The sequence below is a fragment of the Peromyscus eremicus genome, unplaced genomic scaffold, assembly GCF_949786415.1.
Source record: "Peromyscus eremicus unplaced genomic scaffold, PerEre_H2_v1 PerEre#2#unplaced_70, whole genome shotgun sequence".
Taxonomy (NCBI): Eukaryota; Metazoa; Chordata; class Mammalia; order Rodentia; family Cricetidae; genus Peromyscus; species Peromyscus eremicus.
This window is the reverse complement of record NW_026734311.1, coordinates 58,489-70,718: the sequence shown is the minus strand read 5'-3', so window position 1 is coordinate 70,718 and position 12,230 is coordinate 58,489. Positions and strand designations below refer to the sequence as shown.

Sequence of the window (12,230 nt, the reverse complement as noted above, 5' to 3'; positions counted from 1 at the left end):
GCTACATTTCTGCAGGAGTTTTTCCCTTTTTGCAGAGTGAAGCAAAAGAAAGCCACAGCACAGGCAAGAGAAGCAGAGCTCTGCTAGGAAGCCCCCTTATGAGGGGACTGAGCAAAGCTCAGCTGTAGCAGCTCTCCATGAGAAGAGCAGGATTTTTGTATCCTGCAGGGAGATCATCCCCCATCAGTTCCAGGCCTGAATTTCCCAAGAAGAAAAATTTTCCTTACATGGTTGGGCTGCTTCTTTTCAGTTCCAGTTGTCAGAGCTGTGCACAACAGCTCCAGGTCTCTGGGACACCTTCAGGGCAGAGCTATTGTGAGCAGCTTGAGGTGTCCAGGATACCTCACCCTCCAGGGCTAATTGTCCCTTGCAGTTTCAGCCATCAGAGCTGTGATAAACAGCTCCAGGTGTCCAGGACACCTTCAGAGCAGAGCTGCTGTTCTGAGCAGTTCAAGGTGTGTGGGATACCTCGTCCTCCAGGGCTAAACTGTCTCCTTGCAGTTCCAGCCATCAGTGCTGTCCTAAGCAGATCAAGGTGTTGCCTGACTCCCCAGGTAGTCAGGACACCTTTCCCCAGAGTTGTTGGAACAAATTTACTTATATTGTTGGTACCAAAACCCGGGACCAAACCACAGATTTGCAAACAATTTACTTACACCTGTGCTGACCCTACACCTGTAGAGGCAGGCTGTTTAGATGATGGGAGGTGGAGCTGCATGAGCTCTCTCAGGAGGCTTGTCAAAATTGCTGTCTAAGAATTTCTCTGGTGTCTAATCCACAGGTGTGTACCTTCCAGAGTCTGTGAAGATGTTTCTCCTGTCTTCAAAAAGAAATTCTCAATGATGGGACCTGTCACAATGGAGACCTAAATAACATCATGAACAGTTTTGAGGATGGGACGCAATATCATGACAGATTTATAAACTCCCCTAGTGAATATCTATGTGTCACTAAAGAAAGTACACTGGCAGATCTATAATACTCAAAGTGTTTTTCCCAATTTTCACCAAGGTATCACCTGGGAACTGTGAGATAGGGAACTGCTCATGCCCAACCACAGATCCCTGATTGCAGGGACTAGAGGGAGATACATGCACAAACACATAGAAAAATACACAACATATACACATGTATGTGAGAGACAGACAGAGAAAGAGATAAAGAAGAGAGATAGAGAAAGAGAGACTGAGTGAGAGTGGGAGAACTTCATCAATTGGATGCTGAACAAATGTATGCAGGTATGGCCTCTCAGAGGGGAACAAAAGGAGCAGGGATCAGTCTCAGTTCCTGTATCCACACATTTAGATGTGTGACCAGACCTCTCCTATTGCTGCTTGGAGAATCAAACGCACAAGGCCTTTTAAAGCAAGTAACAAAAAATTAACTCAAACTCACAGTAACTAACATCTCACACTAGCCAGCACTTGATAGAATCTCTTCAAATTCATGCTGGGAACTCACATACTACTGCCTCAGTCCATGAGTACTATGACTCATGACACAGGCTCTGTTTTTGTTTCTTTTTAGAGGAAGCAGAATAGTCTATGTCCTCATGACAATCCTGTCCACATTTGAGGTTCTGTCTTTGGGAAGAATTCAGGGACATGATTTTGGGCAAAGGCATATCCTGAAGATGCAGCCTACCAGAAACACAGACCTTATGTAAAATGAATTAATGATGACAGAGTGGAACTGAGATTGAAACCACAGGGTTTGAAAGAATGAATACGTATTATTCATGCTCTCTTCTGTGATAAAGATCAGGCGATCTCACTGCTAATTACTTTCAATAGTCATTTGCCGTAGCTGACTGGTCAGTCTCTGAACCTTCTGCTTCACCTGCATCTTGGTGAGGAAGGTTTGGTGGGATAGTGGCTCCTTGGTGCTCCTTGTGGGTAGATGAACACAAATTAACTTGCAGTATGACAAGGCAAAGATAATGGACAGACCACCCTAAGACCTAATCAATTGTTTGAGATTGCTTGTTTAAAAGTGACTCAGTGACACCCCAAATTATTTTGTCCCCTGCTTCAGATGCCCCCTCTGGGGAACTCAGCTGTCTCCTCTATTTGAAGTGAAGTGGTTATCTCAGGTATCTTGGTCTCTCTGCCCTCACAGCACATGCTCCAAGTAACCAAGGAGATAGCCTCTTCAGGCTCATTCACAGCTGCAGACTCAGAATTCAACTTGGCTGCAGAGTCCACAAGCATGTGTTTTTACAAGTCAGGAAAAAATTGCCATGGTTCACAATCACCCCAGTCATTTAGAGTTTCCCCAAATGTCTTGACTGGTCACTCTAACCATATAACTATTGATGGAGAAGACATACAAGGGCAGAACATGGTCACCAGACTTAACAAGTCACCTCACTGACAACTCAGGAACACAGAGTAGCTGGGAAGTACCTAAAGTTAGCCAGTGTGGTTGAAGTACAGTGATGTTCTGCCTTGAAATGGGCACACCTCATTAATCCCTCCCACTTTAATGTTGATCTCATGTTCACACATCAATGCCTATCTACCAAAAGGAATGAAAGCAAGAGTTCCCAGCATAAAGCATTGGCCTTACCAGTTCCGGACTTCTGAGCCAGAACAATTAATATCCTGGAATCCTTGAATTTCAAGAGCTATGATAAGCAGGGAAGTTCTGTTGGTTCCCAGAATCTCCAGCTTTCTGTTCCCCACTACTGGAAGATTCAGCTCAAGCCCACTTCCTCCAGGAAGCTTCCCTTTTCCTGCACAGAACTCATTACACCATTCTCTCGACCATTTCTTTCTTGATGTTTTACACTGAGGCTGAAGGTCAGCTTTCTTCTGTCACTCTCTCGTTTCTCTACCCTCTCCATTCTCTTTCTGAATTAGACTCTTCAGTATGCCATCATGTTCATCAGTAAATGGTGAAGACATTGTATAAGCTTCCCAAGGGCAGTTGGTGTTGCCACAACATAGTGACATCACAGAGGATTCCAGGGCTCTCCAGGATACAGTAGAATGTCCAGGAAAGAGCTGCAGATGTCATGAGAACTGACATTGCTTCCCTGCTAATGAGCTTTCATCATAATACACCAGAAGTCAAGCTGACCTTTAAAGGAGCCTCTGCCGTGATACAAGGGAAGCCCTTCATCCAAAGCTAGAGATCTCTCCCCGCTTGATTGGACATCCTTTAGTTCTTTCCATGTGTGGAACTGAATGTTTATCTCCTACTGAAATGTTATGTACAGAAGGTAATAATATCATAGAAATTTATATATGCTATAGTTCATAATTTGTACCTGCATCTCCTTATCTCCTTAGCCACAAGACATTACAGACTTAATGCTGACTGAGAGGGACACTTGTTAAACAATTTCCTCATAAAGAGTCCTCAGGAAACATCTGGGCAGAGTAATACTAGAGGAGACCCTGACACAACCAAGCACCAAGTACCCATAGGAGCGTGATATGGTCATGGAGCTCAGTGTGACTAAAATCTGTGTCATAAGCATGTGTAGTGAATGTTGTACTCTCTGTTGAGTAGCTCAAAGTGTTCTGCTGTTACTGGGTAGTAAAAGTGGCCAGACAGCTGGAGTCTTCCACACAGAATATGAGTTTTCTATACAGCAAAGTGTATTCAGGAAAATCCTTTGCAAGCTCCTTCATATTTAGAAACATAGACACTAGGGTTCCACTGAACACTCTAAATCAATGTTTCTTAATTTTTCCAATTCTCTGACCCTTTAAATAGCACTAACAGTAGTTCCTCATGTCATGGTGAACCTTAAACATAATTGTTTAATTTCTCTTAATTTTAATTTTGCTACTGTTATGAATCAAAATTCAAATATTTGATTGCAGGATATCTGATATGCAATCCCCAATGGGATGGTGACCCACAGATTAAAAATCACAGCTCTGACGCCGGGCGGTGGTGGCGCACGCCTTTAATCCCAGCACTCGGGAGGCAGAGCCAGGCGGATTTCTGTGAGTTCGAGGCCAGCCTGGTCTCCAAAGCGAGTTCCAGGAAAGGCGCAAAGCTACACAGAGAAACCCTGTCTTGAAAAACCAAAAAAAAAAATCACAGCTCTGAATGCAGGCAGAAATCTCCTCAAATCCTAGCAGTGATGCTGGGGTGGTGTGATTCTTAGTTTTTATTATCAGACTGAATGAAACTAGTCACCTGGGAAGAGGGATCATCAATGAGCAATTATACAGATCAGATTTACTTTGAACATGTCTCTGTGGGATTTTATTTATTGTTAATTGAGATAAGACTCCCTAAAATGGGCAGAATCATTTCATTGTCTGCAACCTGTACTGTGTACATATGAAGAAGCTAGAGCATAAGCATAAGCAAACAGGCAGCATGGGTCATTTGTTTATCTCTGCTCTTGGCTGTGGGTGTGATATGATTAGCTGAGTTCCTACCTTGATTTTCCAAAAATTGAACTATTACCTTTAATTATGGGCTATGATCAATTTCTTCCATTCTAAGTTGCTATACCTGATAACTCAGTGTAATAAAGATGTTAAGAAACCACTCTATGACAGAGGGGTTTTCACAAGTCAGTGAGATGTGTATTTCATGAAATGCTCAACAGCACCATATCTATCTCAGAAGAAGAGATCCTATTTCCTCCTGAACCCAACCTGTTTCCCTGTCACAGTTTTACAAAGACACAGAGACACCCATAGACTCACAAACCACTTCACCCTGTCAATAAGTGTCCCCTGATATTGTCCTGCCATATCAAGTACCATGCTAAATTCTTCTAATGTGTTATATACAACAAGCTTCATTTCAATGAATGTATTTTTCTTTGAATTTCCTGACCATTAAAATTTTCAGATATGGGGAATTGGGTCTGAATTCACTGCCTTGTCTATGAATTTCAATCTTATGCTATGTCCTTCCTTGGAGGTCAGAAGAGGCTCCTTACAGCTGAGAGCAATGTAACACCATAAATTCCAGGTATGCGGGGATATAAGTAATGACTGGTAATTTGTCCACTAGTTACCTTAGGTTGGAGATTAACTCCAGGGCTGTGTACACAGATCCCTGTGAAAACTTGTCGGTATCCCTCTAACTTCTGTGCCTCTTCATCAAGGTTTCTGTAAACAGATCTTTGACAAATTTCCTCCTTCAAAAGTAAGTAGACCTTATCAGATGTGAAAAGTCACTTTGATTTTTGTCCTTCTCCTCCTAGGACATGAAACAGGCCCTTTTGAGCTATATCAAAGGCTATCCAAGGAGAATAAGGTCTGAAATAGCCACAGGTAAAGCTTTAGAATGCAGGTCTGAGGAACAGTGCAAAACAAGGTCAGGACAGCAGGCACACCCAGGAAATTCTTGGTTATGTCTTTGGCAGTTTAGCCTCTCTGCATGTCAGTTTCTTCTACCTGGAGAAAGATGGGTTGGAATGCACCATGCAGATGTGTGCTGTCACAAGGCATGACTTATAAAATCACTTCCTTTATAAGTGGGATTTTGTTTTTTTCTTTGTTTGTTTGCATATTTTTTGTTTTTTTGTTTGTTTGTTATGGTGGGGTGATGAGCTAGCATTTACATGACCTGAGCTACACATCTCTTTCTGGTGAACATCTTTTTCTGGGAACAGAGTAATCAAATATTAAACTTACAAAAAATGCTTAAAATGATGCTTTAGAGTAGAGAATCACTTCACTTTGTTGAAAAAAAATTAACACTTCTCTTCATGACTGTTACCAAATATTGTGTGTGGCTCCTGTCCTTTATCATTCGGAAAGACTCAGCAGCTAGCTATTCTTTATTGATTAAGCACTTTCCGATGCTAAAAGCAAAGAAGATGGAGAGGGAAGGTAGAAATCAACATGTTTGATCCTAAATATAGAGTTGTGTTTGCGTTTTCCAATCTCAGAATTCTAATCCTTATCGGGCTAATCTAACAACAAATAAATGCCACCTGTGCCCATTGGTGTATTTAATAGAAGTGTATAAATGATTTTGGTGACTTACTAGAACTCAAGTAGTATATATTGAGTTCAGCTATTAATATTTTCTTCTCTGTCTTGTAATTCTTTTTTGAAAGGTTTGTTGTTTGAGTGAAAGTGAACCGCCCCAATTTAAATGGGAGAAAAATTTTTTTTAAAATAAACTACTGTAACAGAATATGTTTGGGAGTTGTAAAGTTTTTCCATTGAAAAAAAATCAGAATTTAGGAGGATCCTGTTACATGCTGGGGGCAGAAGTCAGAGTCACCAAAGCTTGCAAAACAGATTTTTTTATTTTAGCAATTTAATGGAAGAAGCACTTTGTTTTCTTTAATTTAATAATTAATTTAATTTTATGTATCAGCCATGTATTCCCCTGTCCTCCCTCCTCCGGTTTCCCCCCTCCCTGGCCTTCCCCCAATCAACCCCCCCATTCCCATCTTTTCCAGGGCAAGGACTCCCCTGGGGATTCAGCTCAGCCTGGTAGTTTCAGTTGAGGCAGGTCCAGTCCCCTCCTCCCTTTACCCAGGCTGAGCAAAGTGTCCCAGCATAGGCCCCAGGATCCAAAAAAGCCAGCTCATGCACTAAGGAAAGTTTCTGGGACACTGCCTGGGAGCCTCCTAGATTGTTCAAGCTAATCAACTGCCTCACTTATCCAGAGGGCCTGATCCAGTTGAGGTCTGCTCAGCTATTGGCTCATAGTTCATGTGTTTCCACTAGTTTGGCTATTTGTCCCTGCGCTTTTTCCAATCATGGTCTCAATCTCTCGCTCATACAATCCCTCTTCTCTCTCATCGATTGGACTCCCAGGAGCTCCACCTGTGGCCTGGCCATGGATCTCTGCATCTGCTTCCTTCAGTCATTGGAGGAGAGTTCTAGCATGACAGTTAGGGTGTTTAGCCATCCAATCACCAAAGCAGGTCAGTTCAGGCTCTCTCTCGACCATTGCCAGTAGTCTTTTGTGGAGGTACCTGTGTATTTCTGGGGATCTCTCTACCACTTTGCTTCTTCCTATTCCCATGGGGTCATAATTTATCATATTCTCTTTTTCCTTGTTCTCCCTCTCTCTTCCTGATCCTGCTGGGACCTCCCATTCCCCTAAACTCTCTTTCCCCCAACACTTGCCCTTCATTACCTGCACTCAAGTCCAGTTTGCTCATGTAGACCTCATCCATTTCTCTGTTGTTGGACAATCCCTGTGTCTTTCTTAGGGTCCTGTTTTCTAGGTAGCCTCCCTGGAGTTGTTAGTAGCAGTCTTGTCATCCTTTGTTTTACATCTATTATCTTCCTATAAGTGAGTACATACCATGTTTGTCTTTCTGAGTCTGGGTTACCTCACTCAGGATGATTTCTTCTAGATCTATCCATTTGCCTGCAAACCTCATGATGTCATTGTTTTTCTCTGCTGCACAGTACTCCACTATGTATATGTACCACATTTTATTTATCCATTCTTCATTTGAAGGGCATCTAGTTTGTGTCCAGGTTCTGGCTATTACAAATAATACTGCTACGAACATAGCTGAGCATGTGCCCTTGTGGTATGATTGAGCATTCCTTGGGTATATGCCCAAGAGTGGTATAGCTGTATCTTGGGGGAGAATGATTCCCAATTTTCTAAGAAAGTGCCATATTCATTTCCAAAATGGAAAAGTACAAGCTTGCATTCCCACCAACAATGTAGGAGTGTTCCCCTAGCTCCACATCCTCTCCAGCATAAGCTGTCTTCAGTGTTTTTGATCTTAGCCATTCTGATGGGTGTAAGGTGGTATCTCACAGTCCTTTTGGTTTGCATTTCCCTGATGATTAGGGAGGTTGAGCAATTACTTAAATGTCTTTCAGCCATTTGATCTTCCTCTGTTGAGAATTCTCTGTTTAGCTCTATAGCCCATTTCTTAATTGAACTGTTGAGCATTTTGATGTCTAATTTCTTGAGCTCTTTATATATTCTGGATATCAGCCCTCTGTCAGATGTGGGGTTGGTGAAGATCCTTTTCCATTATGTAAGCTGACGCTTTGTCTTGTTGACTGTGTCCTTTGCTCTATGAAAGCTTCTCCTGTTTGAGGTCCCATTGATTGATTGCTTCTCTCAGTGACTATGAAACTGGTGTTATATTTAGGAAGTGATCTCCTATGCCAATGTGTTCAAGACTACTTCCTACTTTCTCTTTTATCAGTTTCAGAGTAACTGGATTTATGTTGAGCTACAAATATACATATATATATATATAAATTTTGATATAAAATTTATACTTTAAGGAAAGTTTAAATAATCAAAATAGAAGTAAAATATTATAAAAGCAGTGGCAATAGAATCATCCCTTAATTTTAGTTTTCTTCTGTCCCATATCAGTAGACTCTTCTGACATGATACAGAAATTATGCATTTTCTTTTTAACATGTTTGGCTTTAAAGGAGAGACTCATTCTCCAACTCCAAAGCCAGCTTTAATTTTTAAATGAACTGGGACTACATAAACATCATTTGTGATAAGTGTTTGTAGAGAAGAGCAGAAACAAACATTTAGGAAGACATGAAATTTATGTGTGATGTAATACCATTAGGACAAGTTATTTTAAATTGGATGTTCATGCTGGTTGAGGAACTATCACCTCTTCTAATTAAGAAGTCTGTCTTGTTCAAATCAAATATTTATCATTTTTTTTGTGGAGCTGAGGATTGAACCCAGGGCCTACCTCATGCTAGGCAAGCACTCTACCCCTGAGCTAGATCCCCAACCCCACAATTTTTTTTTTTTGGTTTTGTTCGAAACAGGGTTTTTCTGTGTAGCTTTGTGCCTTTCCTGGATCTCGCTCTGTAGACCAGGCTGGCCTCGAACTCACAAAGAGCCACCTGGCTCTTCCTCCCAAGTGCTGGGATTAAAGACATTGGCTACCACCATCCAGCCCTTTACCAATTTTGATGGTATTTATAGCTTATCTTCTCTTGTAGAAACAAAAGCAAAACCTCATCCCCAATATAACATATATCCTGGTATCCATTCTGAGGTTAGTACGTCCTTAAAATATACAGGCTGATTTAATTCTGTAGGTTTTTTTTCTATTATCCAATGTCTCTCCACAGCTATTGTTCATTTCTTATTAGCATTGAGAAAATACAAAATTAATAAAGCATTATGTAATCTATTTCAGGGGGGTTTTGCTGCTCTTTTTGTTTATTTAGCATACCTTTTAGAGTACAAATTGTTATTTCTGTGACTTCTCCTGTAGGATTGTATGGTATACCTGTAATATGTTTTATATTGTAATAAGCAAAAAACTGTTTCATTTTATCAGAGACATATGCTAGATCATTGTCAGGTTTAACTTATACAGGTATACCCATGAAGGCCAAAACTTCTAGCAATTTCTTGGTTACAGAATCAGCCTTTTTGAAACTCAGAGCAGTTGCCCATGGAAATCCTGAGTAGGTATCAATTGTGTGGTGCACATGTTTCAATTTTCCAAATTCTACAAAATGAAACACATCTATCTTACAGATTTCATTCTTCTGAGTTTCCTTCGGATTATATCCTGCAGGTAGTGGAGTCTGATTGTAAAATGAACAAGTAGGACATTTCCATATAATTTCCTTAACTTGTTTCCAGGTTATGGAAAAATCCTTTTTTAAAACCTCACTATTGACATGATTTTTTTATGAAATTCTGAGACCTCCCACACATTTCCTATCAATGGTTGATCAATCTCCTCATTTTTTTGTGCTAAAGGGCCTGACAGACTCATATGGTATTAGATGTGAGTTTTATATAAGGGATTTCATAGAGCTAAGATGTAGTAGCTTGCTATCTACCACTCTAATCTTTCAGCTTTTACCCCAATATCTGGCTCTAGGTTTTTTATTAATAAGACCTTTTAAGATCTGTGTTGCAGGGAAGTGGCTTTACTGCTCCTTGAACCCAAAGAACCTTAAGATAAAGAAGTCTGTAACAATGTAGTATGCTTTGTTGATGCTCCCTTGTCTATTGCTCAGCTGTATATAAGCAATAGGTAGAGTAAACTGGATACAACAGTATTCAGTGATAGTCCTCCCAAATCTATCCTATGTCTCTGTCTTTCTTGTATGTCTCTGTTTTTCCTATCTGTCTTTTCTTAATCCACACTCCCCTATTCAGGTATTGTTTGACAGGTCCTGACAAGGGTCTGAGAAATATAAAGGTCTGATGACATAAAGGCTTGCATTATATGGGTCTAAAAGTTCCACATAAGGTTATAAATTTTAATATCTGTTCCTAGTTTATATCTGTCTCCACAGGTTTGCACTTTGCTGACAGACACATCCAAGCATCAATTGTTAATGATATCTGCTCCATGTGACTATGAGCCCTGAACTTCATGAAAGCTGATATAAAATAATCCAACTGAAGCAAATGCTGTTTCTTCAGCTGGTCAATGAACCAGAGGTTTCTAAATTGCCTCCTTACCTTTGACTAACATTTTAGCCTTCCAAGGCCCTGATAATAATGTGCCAATGTCAGCAGGAAGTAATTACAGAAGCCAAAACACTGTTTTCCAAGCGTGCCTCTGCCAAGGTGGATGCAACACTGGAAAAGGCCATGGGAAAGGAGAAAGGATCACACAGAAGAGTGCAAACAAAAGGGAAGAGGAAAATAAAGGCAACAGGCTAAAGTGGCTGACCAACAACTACAGATCTGCCAGTGGAAAGTGGAGACACTGAAAAACAGAGTCCAGTCTCTCAAGTAAAAGAGAAAAGCCAAGTCTGACTAACCATCCATCATGTCTGTCATTAACCCTGCCTTGCTTCTTGTACAATCCAGAGGAATATTTTAACCAACTATTTGAAAATGTGAGTTTTTTAGTAGCTCTATAAACATTTTTAAATGGTGGGTAAAAATCCTATTTCATTCTATATTTTAAGTGTAAATGATTTTTAAGAGGTTAAATCACTTGAGAGTTTTTGTTTTTTTAATACAACCAGAAAATATCAGGATCCTGAATGAGGAAAGGGTGTAAGTGTCTCAGGGGTCACCATAACATTCAGTACAGGGGGCTAGATTTATATCCTACAACACAAAGCATTCTAAATGGTAATTTGAAGTCTCTTGGTCATCCATTTTTATCCAGAATATTCTTAGTTATATCTGGTCTCATATTTCTAGTAGAAATGTTTCCTAAAAAACAACTCGTTTGGCCTTGCCTTGTCAGAACTGTCTCTGGTTATGCAGTCCATTTTCCTAACATTTGTGATAATGTGTGTAAAAAATGGAAATTTTGAAGATGAACTGTATGTGGCATAAAACTGTGTGTCAATGGAATTGATTATTGCAAGCATTTGCTTGTTATGTGAGGTCTTAGCGAAAATTTGCCAAGTTTAGGATGGACCATCACTGGAATAAGTTCAAAGAGAAACAACACATGGGTCTTTTGGATACATAAACACAATGTATGACTCTTAGAGGTTGGGTACATGTTTCAAAAATCAAAATGACTGTATACTCTGCTCCTCAACCAATAATTTCTCATTTGGGGAAGAGTAAAAACAAATTTTTGGAGCACTAACTCTAAAGTAGTTTTGGGTTCTATCAATCTTATATTTCTTCTGGGTAACCTGGACTGAGGTAAGGATGAACTTAAATCAGCCATCCATACCTTACTACTATTAATGACATGTTCATAGGCTTGAATAAAAGTCTCAGCACTGAGAACACTACCTTTTTATATACAGGACCTGACTCTCATTCCCTGCACTCACAAGACAGCTCACAACTGACAGTGCCTCCAGTCACAGGGGATCAGACATCTCTGGTCACCATTGTTACCTAGCATGAACATGGTATAACGATTTGCAAAACTTATGCACTTAAATTAAATTCCATTCTTTTCTAAGATAACAGACACATGAATAAAGCCTTTTTTACTATATGGAATCACATACATATCTGTCTTTTTACCATTTGTATATCTGGTTTCCTAACAGGCAAGGTGAATGCACTCAAGGACATGGAAATACAGGTAGATGTGACAAATCTGATGTAGGTGCTGGGAATCAAACTTGGGTAACCAAGAGGACCAGTACTACTGAGCCAACTCTTCAGGTCCCAAATATGTCAATATAATTTTGATGATGAAGATGTCCTACTGCTCTTTCTGTCTGCTGTGACTTGAAGGTGAAGAAAGTCCCCTCTAGATGGTTGTCAAAGGATTCAATGAATTTCTACATCTCTGTGAATGGACTCTCCATATTGTTTTTTATTTTCAATGTTAACACATATGTTGTGATGTAAGTGAAGATAACAAAAGCTTTTGT

General features: G+C 40.1%; 2 long non-coding RNA genes across 2 annotated transcripts in view; one reads left to right on the top strand and one right to left on the bottom strand.

Annotated features, from left to right (window-relative positions):
• Positions 1-12,230, bottom strand: part of LOC131901287 (uncharacterized) — a 180,242-nt gene that overhangs the window by 121,986 nt on the left and 46,026 nt on the right. The gene's annotated exons all lie outside the window — the stretch shown is intronic.
• On the top strand, positions 3,117-12,111 carry LOC131901288 (uncharacterized). Its single transcript, XR_009376458.1, has 3 exons — positions 3,117-3,223; positions 10,218-10,769; positions 11,901-12,111. It is a non-coding gene; the product is annotated as an uncharacterized LOC131901288 (long non-coding RNA).